This window comes from Ursus americanus, chromosome 22 (assembly GCF_024610735.1).
Source record: "Ursus americanus isolate L20-20 chromosome 22, mUrsAme1.1.p, whole genome shotgun sequence".
Classification (NCBI taxonomy): Eukaryota; Metazoa; Chordata; class Mammalia; order Carnivora; family Ursidae; genus Ursus; species Ursus americanus.
Genome location: NC_142148.1, coordinates 54,976,394 through 55,001,476, shown reverse-complemented (window position 1 = coordinate 55,001,476; position 25,083 = coordinate 54,976,394).

Here is a 25,083-nt window from a genome sequence, read left to right as displayed (position 1 = left end):
TCAACCCTGAGACCCACGCTCATCCCGCCACACGCCTTCCCTTCAGCTTGCCACCAAGCTCGTCGCAAAGCCGGGTTCCTGGGGCCTAGACCTGACCCTAGGTCTGCTGGGTAGGGCCCCTCCCCTGGGGCCCGGTGCTGTAGCCCCAGGCACTGGGGACACCTGAGCCCCACTGCAGGACAAACCCTGCCACCTGCAGGAAACCGTGCCCCTTGGGAGGCTGTAGAACATTCAGCGCGGGAGAACCAGGAAGGCCCCCAGAGCCCCCGGTAAACTTCGGCGATCCGTAAACCCAACCTTGAAGCCCATGCTCACCCCACCCCACACCCTCACCTCAGCCCGCAGCGGAGCTCGTCACGTAGTGGGCAGATCTGGCCTGCGGGGTTCCTGGGCCCCAACCCTAACCCTAGTTCATCTGTGGAGGGGCCCCTCCCCAGGAGCCTGGAGCCACAGCTGCGGGGATTCGGGACACCTGAGCCCCACAGCAGGACTCAGTCTGCCACCCCGCAGGAAACCGTGAACCTTGGGAGGCCATAGAGCATTCAGGGCGGGAGAACCAGGAGGAGCCTCCTGAGCCACCAGCGAACTTTGGCGGCCTCCCGCACCCCAACCCTGAGGCCCACGCTCACCCTCCCCACACCCTCACCTCAGCCCCTGTAGCTCACCATACAGCCAACAGATTGGGCCTGTGGGGCTCCTGGGGACTAACCCTAGCCCTAGGTCGGCCGCGGGTGTGGGGGCCTCCCCAGGAGCCTTACACTGCAGCCCCGGGGAATTGGGATACCTGTGCCCCACCGCAGGACTCAGCTTGCCACCCGACAGGAAACTGTGCCCCTTGGGGCTCTACGGAGCCTACAGGACATGAGAAATTGGGGAGGCCCCCGGAGCCCATCCCCACTTTTGGCAGCCCCCCGTGCCCCAACCCTGAGGCCCACGCTCACCCTCCCCCATGGCCTCCTCTCAGCCCTCCACAGAGCTCGCTGCACAGCCTGCAGATTGTCCCTGCCAGGCTTCTGGACCCTAACACTTACCCTAGGTTGGCCACAGAAGGGTCCCTCCCCAGGGTCCTGGCACCCCACTCTAGGAGGTTGGGGGCACCCAAGCCCAACCATAGGACTCAGCCTGCAGCCCACAGTAAACTGTACCATTTTGGGGCACAACAGAGCATTCAGGGCAAGAGAATTGGGGCACCCCTGAGAGCCCCTTCTGGTGAAACCCGACCTTTGTGGGCCATTCCGGATGAAACCCCAAGGCTCACACTCACCCGCCCTTTGCTCTCATCTCACTCGGCCTGGGAGTTCTCTGAGCACTGGGTAGTTCGGACCTGCTGTCTCTTGAGGCCTAACCTAAACCTGGGTCTTCTGCTGAGGGTCCCTCCCTGTTTGCCTGCCTCCAAGGCAGCAGGCATTGGGCTCACCTCTGCACGACTAGAGGACTCAGCCTGCCCCACAGCAGGAAACTGTCCATTTGGGGCTCCAGCAAGGATTCATAGGAAAATCGGAGGGCCCCCCTCAGCCCATCCCAGGCAACCCCCACTTTCAGAGATCTCCCCGGATCCAATTAGTAGCTTCACACTGACCTTTAAACTTGCTCTCCACAGAGATCTTTTGAAATTCTCCACACTTCCAACCGATGGCATCATCCAGCTTCAGTGCCTTACCCAGCTTTAGGTCTTGAGATGGATTAAAATGGGAAGTCATTTCACTGATGATGACGTACTGGTGACCAAAAGATACATGCATAAATGCTTCATATCACTTGGCTTCAGGGAAATGCAATTCTAAAACCCTATAGATGCCATATCACACGAGACCGAATATCTAAAAATAAGAAGACATGAAACTATACATGTTGGAGAGGATGTGGAGAAAAGAAACCCTATTACACCCCTGTACGAATGCAGTCCGGTACAGCCACTCTTGAAAATGGTACGGAGTTTCCTCAAGAAGTTATAAATAAAGTTACCCTATGTCCAGCAATTGCACTACTGGGTAATTACCCCAAAGAGACAGAGGTAGTGAAGATGGGACATATGCACCCCAGGGTTCGTAGCAGCAATATCTATAATAGACAAACTGTGGAAGGAGTGCAGATGACCATGGATAGATGAATGGATAAAGAAGATGTGGATTATATATATATATATATATATATATATATATATATATATATATATATATATATATATATATATATATAATGGAATATTACTCAGCCATCAGAAAGGATGAATACTTACCATCACACTGACCTGGGTGGAGCTGGAGGGAATTATACTGAGTGGAATAAGTCAATGAAACAAAGACAATGATCATATGCTTTCACTCCTATGTGGAATATCAGAAACAAGGAAGAAGACCATAGGGGAAGGAAGGGAGAATAGAATGGGAAGTCATCAGAGAGGGAGAAAACCCATGATGGACTCTTAACTATCGCAAGAAAATGATGATTGTTGGAGGAGAAGTTGGGGGGGGTAACTGGGTGAGTAGCATTAAGGAGATCACACGATAGAATGAGCACTGGGTGTTACACAAGCCTGAAAATTTATTGAAGACTACATCTGAAACTAATGATGTACTGTAAGTTGGCTAACTGAATTTAAATTAAAGAACAAAAGACCTCGAATAAACAATCCTAAACATTTGTATGGAACCACTAAAGATTCCGAACAGCCAGTGCAATGTGGAAAAGAAAAACAAAGCTGGAGGACTCACAATTTCAGATTTCAGGTTATACTACAAAGCTGCAGTCATCCTAACAAGACAGTACGGCACAAAAATAGACACAGCGACCAAAGGAACAGGATACAAGTTCAGACAGAAACCCACAATTATGTGGTCCATGAATCTTCCACAAAGCAAGCAATGATATCAAAAGGGAAAAGGACAGTCTCTACAACAAATGGTGTTGGGAAAACTAGACAGCTACGCACAAAAGAATGAAATTAGACTGCTTTCTTACACAATAAAGACAAACGCAAAACAGTTTCAAGACCTCAGTATGAGACCTGAATCCATAAAAATCCTACAGGAGGGAAGACAGTAACTTCTTGACATGGACCATACCAACGTTTTTCTGGACTGTCTCCTGAGGCAAAGGAAATGAAACCAAAAATAAACTATTGGGAATACAGCAAAATAAAAAGTTTCCACACAGCAGAAGAACAATGAAAACGTAAAAATAATAAGACAACTTACTCAAAGGGAGAAGATATTTGCAAAGATCATATGCAATAAAGGGATAGTGTCCAAATCATATACAATGGATACTACTCAGCCCCCAAAAAACAAATAATCCAGTTAAAAAATAGGCAGAAGACATGGACAGACATTTCTCCAAAGAAAAAATACAAATGGCCAACAGTCCCGTGAAAAGATGTTCACCATCACCCATCATCAGGAAAATGTAAATCCAAAGGACAATGAGGTAATACCTCAAACCTGTCAGAATGGCTAACATCAAAAGCACAACAAAGAGCAGGTGTTGGGAGGATGTGGATAACGGGGAATCCTCGTGAACTGTGGGTGGGAATGCAAACTGTGGAGGCCACCGTGGAAAACAGTATGAAGGTTCCTCAAAAAATTAAATATAGAACTACCCTATGATCCAACAATCACACTACTCGTATTTACCCAAAGAATAGGAAAACAGTAACTTAAAAGGATACGTGCACCCCTATGTTTCTTGCACCATTATTTACAATATCACAATATGGAAGCAACCCAAGGGTCTGTAGAAAAATTGACAAATGAGATGATAGATGTGTGTATTCACACACACACACACACACACACACACACACACACACACACACTGGAGTATTACTCGGCTTGAAAAAGAATGAAACCTTGCCATTTGCAGACACATGGATGGAGTTAGAGAGTATTATCCTAACTAAAATCAGTCAGTCAGAGAAAGACAAATCCCATACGATGTCACTCTAATGGGGAATTTAAAAAAACAAACAAAAATAAATAACTAAAAGAGAAAAAGGAGACACACCAAAATACAAACTCTTAACAATAGAGAACAAACGGATGGTTACCAGAGAGGAGGTGGATAGAGGGATGAGTGAAATATAGGAAGGGGATTAATAGGATGCTTTTCATGATGACCACTGAGTAATATATAGAATTACTGAATCACTCTCTTGTACACCTGAAACGAACGTAACACTGTATGTTAGCTCTACTGGAATTAAAATAAATTTTTTAAAAAAAATTTTCTTTCAGGAACCTCTTTGAAAAAGCTTAATCTGTGCAATGTGCATAAGCCCTACTTGGGAGGATTCACTCTACAATAATTATTCACTATATGCTTTGAATTCAGATTTCACTGAGTTCTTACTGTGGATCCCAGCTCACGGGAACTATGGTCCTTTTCTGTCCAGGCTCAGCACCTATGCATTCAAGATTGGAAGTAGAGACACATGTCACTTCACAGTCCAGAAAGCTATTATTGTTTCTGTTTCAGTGTGAGAGAGTCACAGACTTTGGGACAGGTTTCAGAGCAGGTATACTATGGATCCTGGATCTCTACTTCAATTTTCATTGCCTGGATCCATTTGACTAATAGGTTCCCTGTGGATGGGCTTGCTCCCAAGCACATACATGGAAGATGCAAAGGTGGGTAGGATTGGTGCGGGACAGGAAGAAGACCAAAAGCAGACAAGAGTCCGACCCCTCCCCTGATCCAGGAATTGCTACGGGAGAGGGTACAGGAGGTAGAATCCATGCGAAACTCCAAGGTCACCAGCTGAACACAGGAGGCATAGGTCAAGGGATCTGGAGATGCAGGGGTTGAAGGCTGCTCTGAGCTACCTCTGGGAGGAAGGCAGGGAAGGAATGAGAGGGAGACACTGCCTGCCCCTGGCCCATGCCAGTTGCCCACCACTCCAACAAGCATCCGTCTACACAGCTGACACAGCCTGGGCTCAGGATGGGCTGGCTCAGGTCCCTCAATCCTCAGTGGGACAGCTGGTCCTAGGGCTCAGAGACATGCTGAGGGAGATGAGAATGAAAGCTCCCCCACCCAGGTCATCCCCTCCTTGAGCAGACAGCCCTTCAGAACTGCTAAAAAAAAAAAAACCCACTAATGGGGTTGAAAGACATGCCATGGATGAATTAAGGCATAGAGATGTGTAAAATAACATTCATTTTTAAGTTCAGAGCTGTCATTTCAGGAAGTGGGGAGAGCTTCCCTGAAGAAGACTGAGGGGAGGGCAGGCCATGCTGAAAAGGGAGACATGGCTCTCCTGATTGGGGACCTGCAGACCCCTTCCAGGGCAGGGCATCATCCTCGCAACATACGAGATCCATGGAAGTGTTCCATCAGGGTCAGATATTTGTCTCGAGAAGGCTACCCTTGCATCAGACTGCACAGGGCACCAGGGACGAGGGCCAGATGGAGGATGGACAATACCCCGGAGGCCATGGGGCAAGAGCAGAGGCACATGACCTTGAAGATGATGATGAAAAGCAGGAGGTGGCAGCATGGAGCCGGCCCGAAAGTACCATGGGAGCAGTGCCCACAGCTACACTGACTGGGTGCCTTCTGTGCCCGGTGTGGCTGACTTCAGTGGGCTCCAGACTAGTCCTGACCACAAGTCTAGGAAGTGTGTACCACCCCTCGCCTCCTCTCCCCTTGCAGCTGCTAGGAATCACGGTCAAAGACCCTGGTCAGCTTTCGTGGAAACCAAGCAGTGGCTCCCCCGCACGCTGCACCTCTGGTGGTGGTCCAGTGCGACCCTCGTGCCTGCCAGACACTGATGTCTACCTGTCTCCACACAAATCCACAGACAGGAGGGTGTCCCTGAATTCCGCAGCACCTGATGAGACAGATACACAGAACCCAACACCCAGTGGGTCACTCGGGACCTCACCTATGGTCATGGAGCTCACCATACCCTATTTCTGTCACTTCCTACAGAAAGCCTGGTTCTGATCCCCCACAATACCATACATCCTGGTTGTTGACCTGGGGTCATGCCATGAACCCACATGGCAACTTTCTTTAAGTGAAGGCTATGCCTACATCTCCTAGAAAATATTTCTAATGAAGTACAAGTCCATCAGGACTACGGTGTGAATGGTAGCACACAGCCTGCATGGTAGTAGTCAGTAATTCTAACAAGGGTTAACCCTACCCCCCGTCTCACAAAACCTTCCTCCATCCCCACTGAACTCATGGTCTGCGCTCAGAAAACCCTCCAGGAAACAAACCTTTCATCTGAATGCTCTCTTCACCTTCTGCTTCAAATCTTGTCCAACCACAATGATATGAAACTAGAAATCAGTCTCAAGAAAAAAATGGGACAGTCAAAAATAGGTGGAGATTTTTGGGGCCTGGGTAGCTTAGTCATTAAGGATCTGCTTTCAGCTCAGGTCATGATCCCAGGATCCTGGGATCTAGCCCCGAATCAGGCTCCTTGCTCAGTGGGAAGCCCGCTTCTCCCTCTCCCACTCCCATGCTTGCGTTCTTCTCTCGCTGTCTCACTCTCTGTCAGATACGTAAATAATCTTAAAAAAATATGTGGAGATTTAACAACAGGCTACTGAACAACCAAGAGTCAAAGAAGAAATAAAAAAAAATTTAGAAGTACCTTGACACTGATGAAAAAGACAACCTACAAAAACTTATGGGATGCAGCAAAAGTAGCTTTATGGGGGACATTCATAGAAATTCAAGTCTTCATTAATCCATGAGAATGCTCTCCAATAAATAACCTGATGTATGTGGTAAAGAAGTAGAAAAAAAAACAACAAACAAAGCCCCAAATTAGTAGAAATAAGGAAATAACAAAATGGAATGCATAAATAAATCAAATGGAGACTAAAAAGACCAAAAAGTAAAAAACCATGAAAATGAGAGCTGCCTTTTTTGGAAAGATAAACAAAACTGACAAACGTAGCTAGACTCACCAAGAAAGACAGAGGACTCGAATACAATCAGGAAAGAAAGATAATGGATTCCTTTCTCCTATCAAAATCAAAAGAACTCTTCAAACTTAGACACAACAACTTCTTGCAAGATAGGTCTCTAAACGCAAAGGAAATAAAAGCAAAAATGAACTATTGGCACTTCATCAGGATAAAATGCTTCTGCTCGGCAAAGTAAAAGATCAACAAAACAAGAAGGCAACCTATGGAATCTAAGAAGATATCTTCAAAGGATATTACAGATAAAGGGCTGGTATCCAAGATCTATAAAGAACTCCTCAAACTCGACACCCAAAAATGGGCAGAAGACACAGATACTTCTACAGAGAAGACATACAAATGGCCAACAGACACATGAAAAAATGATCCACATCACTTGCCATCAGGCAAATACAAATCAAAATGACAATGAGATACCACCTTACACCAGTTAGAATGGTTAAAATTAACAAGGCAGGGGGCACCTGGGTGGCACAGAGGTTAAGCATCTGCCTTCAGCTCAGGGCATGATCCTGGCATTATGGAATCGAGCCCCACATCAGGCTCCTCCGTTATGAGCCTGCTTCTTCCTCTCCCACTCCCCCTGCTTGTGTTCCCTCTCTCGCTGGCTGTCTCTATCTCTGTGGAATAAATAAATAAAATCTTGAAAAAAAAATAGCAACAGAGGAAATAAAAAAAAGAGGATGTGGAGAAAGCAGAGCCCTCTTACACCACTCGTGAGAATTCAAGCTGGTAAAGCCACTTTTGAAAACAATATGGAGGATCCTCAAGACGTTAAACACAGAGCTATCCTATGACCCACCAATTGCACTACTGGGTATTTACCCCATAGACACAGAGTAATGAAAAGAAGGGCACCTGTATCCCAATGTTCATAGCAGCAATGTCCATAATAGACAAACTGTGGAAGGAGCCAAGATATCCTTCAGCAGATGAATGGACAAAGAAGATGTGGTTCATCTATACAATGGAATATTACTCAGTGATCAGAAAGGATGAATACCCCCCATTTGCACCAACGTGGATGGACCAGGAGGGGATTATGCTAAGTGAAATTAAGTCAAGCAGAGAAAGACAATTATCATATGGTTTCACTCCTATGTGGAATGGAAGGAATAGCATGGAGGACATTAGAAGAAGGAAGGGAAAAGTGAAGGGGGGAAATGAGAGGGGGAGATGAACCATGAGAGACTACTGACACTGGGAAACAATCTGAAGGTTGCAGAAAGGGAGGGGAAGAGGAAGGGGTTATCCTGGTGATGGGTATTAAGGAGGGCACGTGTTGGGGTGCCTGGGTGGCACAGCAGTTAAGCGTCTGTCTTCGGCTCAGGGTGTGTTCCCGGCGTTATGGGATCAAGCCCCACAACAGGCTCCTCCGCTGTGAGCCTGCTTCTTCCTCTCCCACTCCCCCTACTTGTGTTCCCTCTCTCTCTGGCTGTGTCTATCTCTGTCGAATAAATAAATAAATTCTTTTAAAAAAAAGGAGGGCACGTGTCATAATGAGCACTAGGTGTTATATGCAAACAATGAATCATGGAGCACTACATCAAAAACAAATGAAGTACTGTAGGGTGAATAACAATTTTAAAAAAAGAGAAAGATATGAAATCCATACAGGAAAACTGTCACAATTTGCAAATAACATGAAATCCCGAAAGATTCCACAAAAAAAAAAAAACAAAAACAAAACAAAACAAAAACTGTTAGAATAAAAAAATTCAAGAAAGCTGCAGGATATAAAGTCAATATACAGAGACCTCTTGTCTTTATTTTTTTCAGAGTTTATTTATTTATTTGACAGGAAGAGAAAAAGCATGATCAGGGGGAGTGCCAGAAAGAGGGAAAAGCATACCCTTGCTAAGCGGGCAGCCCAACAAGGGGCTCAATGCCAGAACTCTGGGATCATGACCTGAGCTAAAGGAAGATGCTTCACTTATGGAGCCACCCAGATGACCCAACTTCTTGCATTTCTGTATACTGATGACACACTTTCGCACAGAAAAATTTAAAAAGCAACGCCATTAAAAATTGCATTAAAAAATCTTGAAATAAAAGTGACCAAGAATGAGAAAGACATAGTACACTCAACACATGGCAGAAAAGAAATGAAAAATATGTGTCGAGGGGGGCAGAATGTATGGATCAAAGATTTGGAAGGCAACACAAACAAATGGAAGCATACGCCATGCTCCTTAACTGGAAGAGTTAATTATGTGAACATGTCCATCATACCCAAAGCAATTGACAGATGTGATGAAATCCCTATCTGAATTCCAGTGGCATTATTCGAGCAAATAGAAAACAGTCCTCAAACTTGGATGGAATCACAAAAGACCCCAAATACCCAAAGCAACCTGGAGAAAGAGGTGCAGTCAACACACTCCTGGATTTCAAGCAAGATTACAAAGCTGTTGTCATCAAAACAGGATGGTACTGGCATAAACACAGACACCAGGTCAGTGGAACAGAACAGAAAGCTCAGAAACTTACGCACACGTAGATGATCCTAACTTACGACACAGCAGCAGAAGATATGCCATGAGGGAAGGACTGTCTCTTCAGTGAGCGGTAACAGGCAAACTGGACACTAAATGCAGAAGAATATAACTGGGCCACTTTCTTAACACCACACACAAAATTTTTAATGGATGAATGATTTGAACATAAGACTTGAATCCATAAACCTCCAAGAAGACACAGATACTAAGTCTCTCAACATTGGTTTTGGCAAAGAGTCTTCAGATTGGACACCAAATGCAAAGGCAACAAAAGCAAAAATAAACAAGTGGAACAACATCAAACTGAAATCTTCCACACGGAAAAGAAACCAGCAAAATCTTAAAAGGCCACTGACCCAATAAGAAAAAAATATTTGCGAATCATATGTGTGAGAAGAGGCTAATATCCAAAATACACACAACACTCATACAAATCAAAACAAAAAAAAACTATATAAAAAAATGGGAGGAATATGTGAATAGATACTTTCCAAAGATGGCACACAGGTGCCAACAGACAGAAAAAGTTGTTCGACTTCACTAATCATTGTCAGGGAAACATCAGTCAAACCCACAATCGGCTATCCTCTCACAACTGTTGGAACAGCAATTGTCCCAGAGACAGACACCAGGTGGGGTCAAGGGTGTGCAGACGAGGAGACACTGTGCACTGTTGGTGGGAATGGAAATTGGTGCAGCCACTGTGACAAACGGTATGGAGGTTCCTGAAAAAATAAACTACCCCATGACCCAGTAATGGCTCTACTGAGTATTGATTTGAAGAACACAAAAATGCTGCCTCAAAAAGACAGATACACTCCCACGTTCACTGCAGCATTATTCACAAGAACTAGACATGGAAACACAGAACTTGGGGGCCTTATGCCAAGTAACTCAGACACAGAAAGACCAATATCAGATGCTCTCACGTACATTCCACGTGGAATAAAAAAATACTGAACGCATAGATCCTGAGAGCAGATTGGTAGGTGCCAGATACGGGGATGGGGTTGTAGAAATGGGTGAAGGTAGTCAAAGTCTCAATGTTTGAGTCAGAAAATCCTATAGTCATGAAATGTTCTGTCCAGCATGGAGACTAAAACTAACCCTGCAGAATGGGGTATAGGTTTCCCTGCTCTTTGAAAGTACAGGGCTTCTGAGAAACCTTGCACAGCAGAAATGGTGTCAAGAAGGAATGACCATTAATTTACACAAACAATTAGAGAGTGTGCTCAGACTCCAAAATTCCTTCTCTTTGGCTTTTCTTAGGCCTCAGGACACAAGTTTCTAACGGAGGCCCAGCATAAATGAAGATAAAGCACAGCAGAAGCCCACAGACACCATTCAAAGTGCTGGTGGCTGGATGCAGAGAGCGGTTCCCAGAGAAAGGAGCTGGTTGGGGTGCACGCCGCCTCTGTCGTGCTTCTCCCCAAAACAGATGCTGAACGCGATTCTCACTGTTCACCTTTTTTCATAAGAGGGAATTCCTCTTCAGGTCTCTTCCTCTTACTGAAGCTGGGTAATAACGTAGATCTTTCAAGAAAGCCCAGTGTCTTACTGTGAATGTTTAACAAGTGGGGGATACTTGTACCTGAGCATTGATGAGCGAGGAGATGTGAAAGCTCCTCCCAGACACAAACCTCAGCAGATCCACTGGCAAAGGCACCTTCCTCAGCATGCAGAACACAGACTACTTCCTACCCCCCGCGAAACCCTCTCCTTCCCTAGATCAGGACAACCCACAACAGCTGGGAGTTACCCCAATTCCTCCATTCTCCTGCTCCTAATAGCTAACCCATCAGCAAATCCTGTGAGCTCCATCTTCAAAATGGACCCAGAATAGGTCTAACCACTCCATCCAAGGCCACCTGTCTGGTCCACAGTGCCTGAGTTCCTGGAAAAGCTTCGTCATTGACCTGCCTTGCCATCTTCAACCCTCTGTCATCTGTTCTCAACACTGTAGCCAGGATGGCCCAGTGAAACAGGGTCTCATGGGGTTATAGCTCTGGAATGGCTTTCTGTCACCCTCTGTCACCTCTCTGAGCTCATTTCCTAAGCTGTCTCCTGTGGCCACAGGGCCATCTTGCTGTTCCTGGACATACCTGGAATTCTCCTGCCCCAGAGCCTTTGCACATGCTTTCCCTTCTGTTCAGAATGCTCTTGATGTGTTCTCACTCACCTTCGGAGAAGTCTGAATTGGAGTGACAGGCACAGAAGATGAGGCTGTGTGTGTTGGGTGAGGCTGGTGGCTCAGAAGAAGGTTCTCTGCCAGTTCTCTGCCTGTGCCTCACTTGTCCTCAGGCAGGAACTTGCACACAGCCCTCACCTGTCAAAACTCTCAGCCAGGAGACCCACAGCCACCCCTGGAGCCCACCCTGAACACACCCTGCTGCAGAATGCATTCAGCTCTCCTCTGGGACCCCTGTCAGCTTTACCGAGTCCTGGAACTCCCCCGTCTCCTGCAAAGCTCCCGGATTCCCCCTCTGCTTCCAAAATCACACTGGTGCAAGTCTTTCATGAGAAAGCTATAACACTAACTAATGAAAGGTTCACACCTACTTTCCCCTTCTGTTGCCTTTCTCTCCACCTTCTTTCCTACCTGTGCAAACTGTAATATATCAGTGGAACACGAACATGCTCTGAGATCTGAATCTTTCTTTGCAGCTTCCTGAGGACTCCTTATGTGATAAGACTCTATTGTATCCTACAACAGGGTGTTTTACATCTATCCTCTATAGAATAGTACAGCCCAAATCACTACAATTTTACCTCACTCTTCATGAAGCAGAACACTTTTTCCTTTCTTCTTTTACTTAAATTCCAGTTAGTTCCATTGCCATGGAATATTTACTTCAGGGGTAGGATTTAGTGATTTCTCACCTGCATACAGTACCCAGTGCTCATCACAAGTGCCCTACTTACTACCCCTCTCCCATTTAACACTTCCCCCCACACCCTTGTCCTCCAGCAACACTCAGTTTGTTCTCCAAGGTTGAGTCTATTTCCTTGTTTGCCTCTCTCATCACCCCTCCACTCTGTTCATCTGGTTTTTTTTTCTGAAATTCCAGAAGCATTAGAGTATAGGATATTTGTCTTTCCTCACTGATTTTGCTTAGCTTAATACACTCTAGATCCATCCACATCCTTGCAAATGGTAAGATTTCATTCTTTTTGAAGCTGGGTCATATTCCATTATATATATATATGTATCCCACATCTGCTTTATCCATTCACCAGTGCATGGACTTTGGGATTCTCTCCATAGTTTGGCTACTGTGGACATTACTGCCATAAACATCATGGTGCATGGACCCCCTTCGAATCTGCATTTCTGTATCCTTTGGGTAAATACCTAGGAGAGCAATTGCTGGATCATGTGGTTGTTCAATGTTTAACTTTTTGAGGAACCCACACACTGTTTCCCAGACTGGCTGCACCACTTTGCATTCCCACAAACAGGATGGGAGGGTTCCCCTTTAAGCAGAACATTATCTGCCGGCAATTTCATAAGAGGAAACAAAACCTCTGTGAGATGAACCCAGGGTCAGGCAAGCAGTTGCAGACTTCACCCCAAGGCGCCTGACGCCAAGCCCCTTGAAGCCACCAGCATGCCACTATCCAAAAGAATTCCCAGACTCTCCTTCTGACTCCACCACCAAAGAAACTACAGAGAGAATATGGCACCTCAAAATATCGAGATAATACATTTAGTAAAACTAGAAAGTCAAGCTCAATTATTATACAGGAACAGGCTGCTTTGGATAATTTTGAATTTTCCCTCCACCCTAATTTTAACTCTTCTGATGAATAAACTAAGCAATGATAAAACATCACCTTTGTCAAATGACAACATCCAAGTCTGTATCAGATGCAAAAAAGCCACCTAACTCTAGATACTGGCCACTCAACTATATCTTAGGCCCAATTGAATAAACACTGTTATTGAGGAACAAATTAGATGTTACAAACAGGCACAGAGTGAATCTCACCTCCCCTTTCTAATAAAAGAGGGTTCCTAGGAAACAGATGGTCAAAATACATTTGTAAGCAATAAATGGACAGAGAAATTGTGATCCCCTGCAAAGTTCTACCAGCAGGGAAACTAAGTAATTCTTGCACCAAACCCAGAATGCTGACAGCTACTTCAATTTTACTTTGTGGCTCAACTAGAGAAAAGAGAAAAGCCCAGGAGGTTTTGGGATAATGAGAGGTTTTACCTCCAGCCCTGACATAGATAGGACATTTTGCCAAACATACCTGTGCTTTCTCTGAACACTGGCGTCCTGTGACAAGCTGCCTCGCTGACTGCGATGCTGACGTTCAAAACCTCGGGTGTCTTGGAGCCAGAGCAGAGAAGGGCTATCAGCAGGGGAGAAGAAGGCACCTCTGACCTAAAGCTTGCATACCTGCTTCGGTTTCTGGGCCAAGGGGCAACACATACTTGTTGTTTAGCAGTAATTATCTTCATTCTCAATAGACCAATGACCTTGACTTTTCTGGAAAGCAGACTTACTCTTCTAAAGAAACGCTCAATTCGTCTATTCCCAATGCAACTAGAGTGGAACATTTATTTCTCACTTAAATAGAAAACACTGTTATTGTCGACACTGCGTGAATGAACTTTTAGAAACATTTTAGAGAGAAAGGAAGAGACCTTTATTCAAACCCAAGTCAGGACAGCTGCCTAGGAGACACAATCTTCAAAAAGAAGGGAGTGCTCCGGGAAAGAACATTTGGGGCAGGCTTATATACTTTTTTCTGTTTTCTTTTACGTACAGAGTTACACACCACAATGAGGATCTTCTTAGATTCCAGAAAGTGACAGACTCTTTCTTATGTTTTCAGTATGTACATGTCACTATGACTTTAATCTTATGGGAGCCAAACAGGTTCTTTATTTTTTCTTATATTTATGTCGGCATTTTTGGTTATTGTTTTCTTCTCAAAGCAGATGTACAACATGTGCTTGGGGCAGAAACAGGGCCCATGCTTTCAGGTGTTGCCCAGTCATTTTGAGCCAGATAAAATGTTAAAGGATAGCTTCCCTGGGAGCCCAGGATCAGGGCCCAAAGATGATATAAGATAAAAATTCCTTTTATCATTATAATTACTCCTAAATGGAGGAATGTGAGACAAAAGCACCTTTCACAAGAGTACCAAGAAATCAAAATGATGCCCACGGAAGGCTGCCTGCTCCATGGTCAGCACAGGTAACAGAAGTGTTCACACTCTCTGGACTCCTGCCCTTCTCCTGCCCAAATCGCTGAAGCACACAGACCAATTAAAATCAGAATTGTAGAACTGCTAGACACCTTAGAGATGTCTGGCACCATTCCCTTGGACTGCAGAATAAAACACAGTAGTTCGTTGTCACAAACTAATTTCAACATGAAGTGCCCCCTGGATGCACTAAGTTCTTTTTCTGCAAATGTTGACTAATGTAAGTCACAGTCATACCATATAAACACTACAATGGCTGGGAAGTCATCGTAGGTAAGGGAATATTTTAGCCATGTTTATAAGCATTGGCTCACTTTGTAGAAGAGGCTGAGCTGAGTGTTTTTAAATACTATTTCAGACCTGTTTTACAGCACCCTCTGAACATACCTGAGCCTGAATCGACTAAAAAAGATAGTTGGTTTCAATAACTTTAATACCAGAAAAATATTATACTGTCTGTATTCCTAAGGATCTTTGAGTATCTTACCCAGAGGTCCTCCACTGAGACAATGATCTTAATGATCACCATGGGCAGATGTGAAAAGGCCCGCTGAAATCATTCCAGTTGTCCACATGACAAGAAAATCCTGATACTTGATAGGTTTCCAGATCGAGAAGACCAGAGATAAGAGGGAAATAGTACCCTGTATGGAACAACAAGGGATTTGGAGTCAATTTGGGGATCCCACTTAGGTTTCTGACAATAAAATCCTCTGTGACTCATATCATCTGAGTCCCTGTCTAACCACATGAAGATGTGCCTAAAAATATCTACACCCTAGTTTGAGGTTTAAGAGGCAAAATGCTACAAAGAGCCAGTATGATGTCTCTCAGGAACAGGTGCTCAGGAAGCCATAATTGCTATTAGGTCTATTCTTTTCCAGAAGAAAGAACACATGTTGAATCCATATTTCTAATAGATGACTCACCAGATGATTTTCAAACCTGAAGGAAGGCCAAGAAGTCGCTCTTGTGTCATATTTCACTCAGAAATCATATTGTTGGACTGGTGAGGACGATATGATAGCAACGTCATCACTAAGAGTTGGGAGCTTCTAATTTCCATACGGCCATGTTGACCCTCTTAGCTCAGAGCCACCAGAAAGGGCAGCTGGGGAGGGGGCACCGCCATCACTATGAGTGGGGAGCTTCCCATTTCCATATGGCCATGATGACCCCCTTAGCTCAGGGCCACCAGAAAGGACAGCTGAGGGGGACCACAGGCCAAGGCTGCCAGGTGTGGCTGGGGCAGGCAGAACTCTGAATTAAGGCTCAACTCCTGTCTAGGTTATTATAATGCTCTTCACAAAGAAAGTGCCATTGTGTGTGAGCCCTCATGTAGAAAAGGTTCAGAATTTCCATTAAGATTCCCTCTCTGACCTTTAGGATATGTAGCAAAGTTCCATTTAATTTTTAAACATTGAAGGACTTCCTGGTTTTCTTTTCGTTATGACTGTGGCTCAATTCCCCTGTGGTCTAAGAATAGAATCTAGTTCATTTCAGGGTTTAACATTTGTAGACTTGATTCGTGGCCCCACCTATCATCTATTTGGGTAAAGAGTCTATGACCGCTGGAAAATGATGTATTCTGCACTTATTATGGAATGTTCCCTATATGTCAATTAGGTCACATTTTTACAAATGTTCTGTCTGCTTTTTCTGTCAGATATTGAGGAAGGTATATTAAAATCTTCAAACAATGCCGCTCTATTCAAAGTGGCAACCGAGAATCTACCAGTGTTAGAAGGCAAGAGAAACAAAAAGTATAAGAATTGAGGGGATAATTGTGACTATTCACAGATAATACGATTGTGTACATAGAAAATCCAAAACAGTCTATACCCTATTAGAATTAAAAATGCAATTTATAAATTTGAGTTGGATTGTAGCTTCCCATTGGACAGTTTCTGAAAGAAAACGTAGAACCTGTCAATCTTGGGGTAGGACATAGGGTGCACTAACCATTTAGAAGAATTCAGTGGGACTTCATAAAAATGTGACATTTCTCCTTATCTTATGACCATATGAAAATGAAAAAGTGAACCGCAGGCTGGGAAGTAAAGATTTGCAATACACACACTGACAAAGACTTGTCAATAAAGAATTCCTGCTCATCAACCATAAAAAGTCTATTTACAAACGAATACTTCACAAAAGATCAACTGATGGCCAATAAGAACAGGAAAGGGTGTTCTACAGTATTATTTTCAGGAACAGCAAGGCCTTTCCTAAAATGAAAACATACACACAAACCAGTATTCCCTAGATGGATGACGTCCTTATTTCTGAGGACAGCTTGAAGAACAGACTAGCATCAAAGGAAAGTGATGGAATTCCTGACACTCAGAGGATGGACAATTGACCTCAAACTACAATACAATTTCTAGTCATCATTCGGTCCTCTGAAGGCAGACAACTACCACACCCCTTCCTACACCACACAGGTTGCTTCTCAACTCCTACCATAAAAAAAGAAGTTGAGAAACATTTAGGGCTAGTAGGAAATAGCAAAAATCACATGTGGGGATTATCCTGAAACACACTGATCACATAACTAGTGTAAGGAAGTGTAGGGAACTGACAAGGACAGAGACTCAAGAGGTACTTCTTTGGGAAATGCTGTCTGAAATCGTCACACGTTGGTACCAGCTAATGAGGGCTCTGAGCATACCCTAGGGTTTGCTCACAAGGGTCTGCAACACCATCGCTGAGGACTGAAACTCTTCAAGACCTCAAAGCTTGCCTGATTGACTATTGGACTAAGAGATTCCCATGTTCTGAAAACAGATACCAACTCATTGAAAGGTTCACCTGGGCTCGCTCGGAGGCCCTACAAGAAGCTGAACCATTCACTGAAAATCAATTACACACACACACACACACACACACACACACACACACACACACATCTGTCATTTCACCAATTACTTAAACATTCAAGGTTCTTCCTACCTTTTCTTTTTCACATTGATATTTATACTCACATGAAATGTCATCATTTCTAATGAACACTGATGTCAAAATAGAGATCCATTGACACAATATTCACAAAATGGAACTTCCCTGCTGTAAGTTTCAATATAGCATTTTTTAAAGTTCGTACATATTTTAGGTTTTTGGTAACTTATACAGGAGAAGATCAGCATTGAAAAACTCTGAATACTGACAATGAGTTTTAAGCCTAGAGAACAAAAATTGTCCCATTTCATAGATAATAAGGAACCAAAGGGAAAGCATGGGAGCTGTAGTCGAATAAATTTTACACCTATGCATCCTCTATTATTCTACTACTGACCGGCGTGTTTTATTACCACTATACATGCATCAGTTGTCTTCCACGTGCACCTGCACAGGTATAATGAATTACTACAGTAGAATGAAATCTCTGGGAACTACTTGGTGGCATGTATAATGAACAATGAAATTTCGATCTTATATTTGGTGAACTTCCACTTTCTGTCCCTTTAGACAATGGACCCTAAACAGAAGGGGGAATGAACCACGAGTGACTATGGACTCTGGGAAACAACCTGAGGGATTCAGAGGGGAGAGAGGTGGGGATTGGGATGGGCCAGTGATGGGTATTAAGGAAGGTACATATTGTATGGAGCACTGGGTGTTATATGCAAATAATGAATCACGGAACACTACATCAAAAACTAAGGGAATACTGTATAGTGACTAACATATCATAATAAAAAATTATTAGTAGAAAAAAATTAAAGGTAAAAAAATACAGCTTTTCTGTTTCAAGAACAATCACAATTGAGAAAAAACTAACTTCCAATCTCTAAAGCAAAACACAGACCAAGTTCCATTTCACTCCCCTTTATTCACATTCTCTGTGGGTTCTAAGCTATATCCCTACCTCCTTTCCTGCTGAGCAGGGAGCCCGTGCTCGATCCCACAACCCTGTGATCATAACCTGAGCCAAAGGCACCTGCTTAACTGGCTGAGCCAGCAAGGAGCCCCAGCCATGTTTTTCTTAAGCAAAAGGACACTTTCTCACGATGCCTTCACATGACTTCACATGGTACCAGAGACCTGCATTTGCCTCTAGGAGGTTGCAGATGAAGGCAATTGCAAACTCTCACAGTGGTTTATCAAATACAATGACCTGCCTGGTCACAGTGATACTCTTATGTGTCCAGGAGAGGGTGCTGTGACACTCAGCTGTGGCTGGGCTGGCACAGAGAACCAAATCCATTTCCCTGCCTGATGTCTGTGAGGAACAGATGCCCCCACTGTGAATGAGACCCTGCCACTGAGCTGTCCAGAGATGGCCATCCTCACGGAGGATGAGGATAAAGGACAATGCCTGAGGAGACCTCATCTGTCTCTTTTATCTTTTCATATTTTTGACAGTGGACAAATCACTGCCTAGGAGTCCCCAACTACCTTAGTCTCAACTGTGAATGGCCAAGAGGTTTTACAAAACACTTAAGATTTTGACCTCACAAATGGCCACAACCACTTACCATAGGCATTCAACATTAAGCAAAGATAATGTTCCTTGTAAGAGAGGTCCTGCCCACTGTTGTTTCTCACTTATATACTCATCTTCCTTACCTCATGGTAACATAACCACCTTGATTCCTGCTTCCGTCTTCAGGAAGGCTGATGTGACTTGAAGGGCATTACACTGACATCATTCTTTCTTAGCAATAATATGTGGACATTTCCCTAGTCCTACACAACCAAAGTTGAATCGGAATCAGGATTGAGGAGGCTGATGAGAGTTGAAGGTGTTTTCCTGTACACGGTGGTTTATTACCAATAAGGATGGGTCAGAGTCCTCGAAATTCCAGAACCTTTTCATTAATGCTTCCTACTCCTGAAAGATGATGTACATTGGTCTTTCCCTGTATAGTGTGGTGACTCAGAGAAAAGTGCTTAGCCCTTTTGTCAGACTTCCACGACCACTTTGGGGCTGGCTTCCATATTCACAAAGGATGATGTTAGGGCTAAGAGGGTTCCTGTACACTGTTATTTCTTACAGATAAGTGTATGGCATTTTTGTTACATTGCCAGAACCACTTAGCACCGGGCTTGCCAGCCTCCTGGGGACTAACACTAACCCAAGGTGGGCCACCGAGGGGCCCCTCCCAAGGAGCCTGGCACCACACGCCGGCGATTGGGGACCCCTGAGCCCAGTGCCGGAGTCACCCTGCCGCCCTGCAGCAACGTGGGCTGCTAGGGGCGCCGCCAGTCTTTCAGGGCGAGAGGACGGGCAGGGCCCTCCAAGCCCCCGGTGACCTTCGAAGGCCCCCCGCGCAAAAACTCTGGCTCGCATGCGCCTGCTCCCCAGCGCCGTAACCTCGGCCCACCCCTCCGCTTGCTGCAGAGCTGGCGGATTGGGCCTGCCAGCATCCTGGGGGCTAACCCTAACACTAGGTGGGCCCCTGAGGGGCCTCTCACAAGGGGCCTGGCGCAGCAATGCCAGGGATTGGGGACACCGAGCCCCAGCACCTCACTCACCCTGCTGACACGCCGCCACCCGGTCTGCTAAGGGCGCCGCTGGTCATTCAGGGCGGGAGTATGGGCAGGTCCCTCCGAGGCCCTGGCGACCTTCGAAGGACCCCCACGCCAAAACTCAGGAGCCCACACTCCCGCTCACCATCGCCCTCACCTCGGCCCGACCATCCGCTCGTGGCACAGCAGGCGGATCAGGCCTGCTGGCCTACTGGGGTCTAACTCTAACCCTAACCCCTAACCCCTAACCCTAACCCTAAACCCTAACTCCTAACCCTAAACCTAACCCTAAACCCTAACCCTTACCCTAAACCTAACCCTAACCCTAAACCCTAAACCCTAAACACTAACCCTAACACTAATCCCTAAACCTTAATCCCTAACCCCAAACCCGAAAGCCTAAATTCTAAACCCTAACCCTAACCGCTAACCCCAAACCCCAAACCCTAACCCTAAACCCTAAACCTACCCCAACCCCTACCCTACCCCCAACCCTACCCCCAACCCTACACCTTCAGCTAACCCTACCCCTAACCCGTACTCTAACCCATATGCTAACCCATACCCTATCCCTAACCCGGACTCTAACCCATACCCTAACCCGTACCTAACCCTAACATGTACCCTAACCTGTACCCTAACCCTAAACCGTAACCTATCCCTAACCTGTTCCCTAACTCATATCCTAACTCTAACCCTAAACCATAACCAAACCCGTACCATAACCCTAACCCATACCCTAACCCTAAACCTTACCCTAACCCGTACCCTAACCCGTACCCTAACCTATATGTTAACCCGTACCCTATCCCTAACCCAGACCCTAACCCATACCCTAACCCGTACCTAACCCTAACATGTACCCTAACCCATACCCTAACCCTAAACCGTACCCTATCCCTAACCTGTTCCCTAACTCGTATCCTAACTCTAATCCTAAACCATAACCAAACCCGTACCATAACCCTAACCCGTACCCTAACCCTAAACCGTACCCTAAACCATACCCTAATCCATACCCTAACCCGTACCCTAAACCTTACCTAATGCCTACCCTAACCCATACACTAAACCTAACCCATACCCTAACACTAACCCGAACTCCAACCCTAACCCTGACGCTAAACACCAACCCTAATCCCTAAACCGTACCCTAAACCTTAATCCATATCCTAACCCATAACCCCTAACCTGTAACCCCTAAAGCCAACCCCAACCAGTATCCTCACCTTACCCTAACCCTAACCCCTACCCTCACCCGTACCCTAACAGTAACCCATACCCTAACCCTAACCCGTACCCTAATCTGGACCCTAACCTCGGGGATTGGGTACACCTGAACCCTACCACGTGACTCAACCTGCCACCCCACAGGAAACCATGCCCCTTGGGGCGCCACAGAGCATCCCGTGCAGGAGAACTGGTAGGGCCCACCTGAGCCCCCAGCAATCCTCAGCGGCCCCCTACACCCCAACCCTGATGCCGACGCTCATCCTGCCCCACGTCTTCCCTTCAGCCTGCCACCGAGCTCGTCGCAAAGCCGGCAGATCAGTCCTGCCGGGTTCCTGGGGCATAGCCCTGACCCTAGGTCGGCTGGGGAGGGCCCTCCCCCAGGGCCTGGGCCGTAGCCCCGGGGACTGGGGACACCTGAGCCCCACTGCAGGACAAAGCCTGCCACCCCGCAGGAAACTGTGCCTCTTGGGGCTCTATGGAGCATACAGGGCTCGAGAACTTGGGGAGGCCCCTGGAGCCTGTCCTCAGGTTTGGCAGCCCCCGTGCCCCAACCCTGAGGCCCATGCTCACTCTCCCCCATGACCTCATCTCAGCCCTCCACGGAGCTCGCCACACAGCCTGCGGATTGGTGCTGCCGGTCTCCTGGACCCTAACCCTTACCCTAGGTTGGCCACAGAGGGGCCCTTCCCCAGGGTCCTGGCACCCCACTCTGGGGGATTGGGGACACCCATGCCCCACCGTAGGACTCAGCCTGCAACCCACAGGAAACTGTACCATTTTGAGGCACAACAGAGCATTCAGAGCAAGAGAAATGGGGCACCCCCTGAGAGCCCCTGCTGGTGACCTCCGACATTTGTGGGCCCTTCTGGATGAAACCCCAAGGCTCACACTCACCCGCCCTTGTGCCCTCATCTCACTCGGCCTGGGAGTTCTCTGAGCACTGGGCAGTTCAGACCTGCTGTCTCTTGAGGCCTAACCTAACCCTGGGTCTTCTGCTGAGGGTACCCTCCCCATTTGCTTGCCTCCAAGGCACCAGGCATTAGGCTCACCTCTGCACAACTAGAGGACTCAGCCTGCCCCACAGCAGGAAACTGTCCGTTTGGGGCTACAGCAAGGATTCATAGCAGGAAAATCGGAGGGCCCTCCTCAGCCCATCCCAGGGAACCCCCACTTTCAGAGATCTTCCCGGATCCAATTAGTAGCTTCACACTGACCTTTAAACTTGCTCTCCACGGAGATCTTTTGAAATTCTCCACACTTCCAACCGATGGCATCATCCAGCTTCAGTTCCTTCCCGAGCTTTAGGTCTTGAGATGGATTAAAATGGGAAGTTATTTCACTGATGACGACGTACTGGTGACCAAAATATACATGCATAAATGCTTCATATCACTTGGCTTCAGGGAAATGCAATTCTAAACCCCTATAGATGCCATCTCACACGAGACCAAATATCTAAAAATAAGAAGACATGAAACTATACATGTTGGAGAGGATGTGGAGAAACGGGAACCCTATTACACCCCTGTACGAATGCAGTCCGTTACAGCCACTCTTGGAAATGATACGGAGTTTCCTCAATAAGTTATAAATAAAGCTACCCTATGCCCCAGCAATTGCACTATTGGGTATTTACCCCAAAGAGACAGAGGTAGTGAAGACGGGACACATGCACCCCAGTGTTCATAGCAGCAATATCCATAATAGACAAACTGTGGAAAGAGTGCAGATGACCATCGACAGATGAATGGATAAAGAAGATGTGGATCATATATATAATGGAATATTACTCAGCCATCAGAAAGGATGAGTACTTACCATCACACCGACCTGGGTGGAGCTGGAGGGTATTATGCTTAGTGGAATAAGCCAATGAAAGAAAGGCAATGATCATATGCTTTCACTCCTATGTGGAATATCAGAAACAAGGAAGAAGACCATAGGGGGAAGGGAGGGAAAATAGAGTGGGAAGTCATCAGAGAGGGAGAAAACCCATGATAGATCTTAACTATCGCAAGAAACTGATGATTGCTGGAGGAGAAGTTGGGGGGGGGTAACTGGGTGAGTGGCATTAAGGAGGCCACATGATACAATGAGCACTGGGTGTTACACACGACTGAAAATTTATTGAAGACTACATCTGAAACTAATGGTGTACTGTAAGTTGGCTAATTGAATTTAAATTAAAGAATAAAAGACCTCGAATAAACAATCCTAAACATTTGTATGGAACCACTAAAGATTCCGAAAAGCCAGTGCAATGTGGAAAAGAAAAACAAAGCTGGAGGACTCACAATTTCAGATTTCAGGTTATACTACAAAGCTGCAGTCATCCTAACAAGACAGTACGGCACAAAAATAGAGACAGCGACCAAAGGAACAGGATACAAGTTCAGACAGAAACCCACAATTATGTGGTCCATGAATCTTCCACAAAGCAAGCAACGATATCAAAAGGGAAAAGGTCAGTATCTACAACAAATGGTGTTGGGAAAACTAGACAGCTACGCACAAAAGAATGAAATTAGACTGCTTTCTTACACAATACAGACAAACACAAAACAGTTTCAAGACCTCAATATGAGACCTGAATCCATAAAAATCCTACAGGAGGGAAGACAGTAACTTCTTGACATGGACCATACCAACGTTTTTCTGGACTGTCTCCTGAGGCAAAGGAAATGAAAGCAAAAATAAACTATTGGGAATACAGCAAAATAAAAAGTTTCCACATGGCAGAAGAACAATGAAAACGTAAAAATAATAAGACAATCTACTCAAAGGGAGAAGATATTTGCAATGATCATATGCAATAAAGGGATAGTGTCCAAAACATATAGAACTGATACTACCTGAACCCAAAAAAAAAACATATAATCCAGTTAAAAAATAGGCAGAAGACATGGACAGACATTACTCCAAAGAAGAGATACAAATGGCCAACAGTCCCATGAAAAGATGTTCACCATCACGCATCATCAGGAAAATGTAAATCCAAAGGACAATGAGGTATTACATCAAACCTGTCAGAATGGCTAACATCAAAAGCACAAGAAAGAGCAGGTGTTGGGAGGATGTGGATAAAGGGGAATCCTCGCGAACTGTGGGTGGGAATGCAAACTGTGGTGGCCACCGTGGAAAACAGTATGAAGGTTCCTCAAAAAATTAAATACAGAACTACTCTACGATCCAACAATCACTCTACTGGTATTTCCCCAAAGGCTAGGAAAACAGTAACTTAAAAGGATACGTGCACCCCTATGTTTCTTGCACCATTATTTACAATATAACAATATGGAAGAAACACAAGTGTCTGTAGAAAAATTGACAAATGAGATGACAGATGTGTGTATTCACACACACACACACACACACACAATGGAGTATTACTCAGCTTGACAAAGAATGAAACCTTGCCATTTGCAGCCACATAGATGGAGCTAGAGAGTATTACCCTAACTGAAATCAGTCAGTCAGAGAAAGATAAATCCCAAAGGATGTCACTCTTATGGGGAATTTAAGAAACAAACAAAAATAAATAACTAAAAGAGAAAAAGGAGACACACCAAAATACAAAGTCTTAACAAGAGAGAACAAACGGATGGTTACCAGAGAGGAGGTGCATAGAGGGATGAGTGAAATAGATGAAGCAGATTAAGAGGACACTTTTCTAGATGACCACTGAGTAATATATAGAATTACTGAATCACTCTCTTGTACAC